Source organism: Adiantum capillus-veneris, chromosome 5 (genome assembly GCF_014529385.1).
Source record: "Adiantum capillus-veneris isolate H3 chromosome 5, ASM1452938v2, whole genome shotgun sequence".
Lineage (NCBI taxonomy): Eukaryota > Viridiplantae > Streptophyta > Polypodiopsida > Polypodiales > Pteridaceae > Adiantum > Adiantum capillus-veneris.
The window spans coordinates 38223379-38224752 of NC_140935.1; the positions used below are offsets into that span (position 1 = coordinate 38223379).

Sequence of the window (1374 nt, forward strand, 5' to 3'; positions counted from 1 at the left end):
ACACCATATATTGAGTTGCATCACCTACAATAGCTCTCGATGGACATGTTCTAGCAAGTAGAGCCTGCTGTGCTGCTGCATACATCTCGCTCCAAATCCCATAGCATAAACCTAATAGCACCTGCATCCAGTACCACTTGTCTCGTTCCCAACCTTGTGATATAAACATTTGATCCTCTCACTTTTGATAACAAAAAAAACACTTGCAGTTTTGACTAGCGAGTGCTCCAACTTCTTGCACTTCCATAGATCGACACAGTTTGGTTGTACCATCATTGCCCACCCCCTCGTTGAGCATTCATGCTCAACCATAGCATTCTTTAGGTAAAATAGTACTGCATAGAGAAAATGATATAACATAGCTACATAGACTCATAAGAAAAATGATAATAATGGCTATATATATAGACTAGAGATAGAGAGAAAAGCATCTGCTGCATCATCCGCCAGGATCAAACGGAAAGCTCGCAGCTTCCCCAATCATAGTGTAGGCTCCACCTGGATCAAAAACAAAACAATGGACGTGGCCATCCACCTGTAAAGCATGTATATCTAAGCCTTCCTTTCCATTTGTATGCCAATAGACATGCCACCCTAACAGCTCTTCATAGCATGGAGCTTTGTCACCCTGCATCCATAATCCTTCCATCCAACCATAAGCATACTTTCAAATACTTGAAGCATTGGTACCATAAGCAGCTATCATGTCACCTGCTAGAACTCTCCATATCATACTCTTTATCAGATAAGCATTGAAACCTGTATAGTACACCTTACAAAGCAACCTGGAACAACATAGCTATCAGTAGCATAGCATAAAGTAGCCAAACCCTACCATTTGCCTCCACCTATTGCATAGCCAAGTAAACCTGTTCCCTATGCATACCTGCATCCAAACCCTCTGTAAATGGCTCCAAGGCCACCTTTTCATACTCAAGAGCATGACCTGCTAAAGCTTTAACATGTTCTTCAAATACCTCATCACCTGCAAGGTTGGCGGCACCTTTCTCGTTGCATGGAGCACCACTCTTATAGGTTGCACCTGTATCAGCTTCCATAGAGTCATCTGCCAGAGCTAACTCTCCACGGGCACACACAAACTCTGAAACTTCAAAACACACCTCGACTTGCTCACCAAGGCAAGGTTGCCCCACCCCCTACATAGACAAACCACTTCGACCTATCTTTGTTTCCGCTTCTAGCTCCTACAAGTCATCCTCGAAAACCTACTCTTCAACTAGGTCTGATGCACAATCAAACCATACCTCTTCCCCCAATAGGGACTCACCATCACACGGCATTTGATAGGGCTGCTCGACTGGCAGGTTCACACAAGGTGAAACACCATACTTCTCTTCGACCTTTAGCTAGCTG

The 1374-nt window shown here is 44.0% G+C and overlaps 1 pseudogene; it reads right to left on the reverse strand.

Moving 5' to 3' along the window:
- Positions 1-439: 439 nt before the first annotated feature.
- Positions 440-1163, reverse strand: LOC147457161 (uncharacterized; annotated as a pseudogene).
- Between the last annotated feature and the right edge of the window lie 211 nt (positions 1164-1374).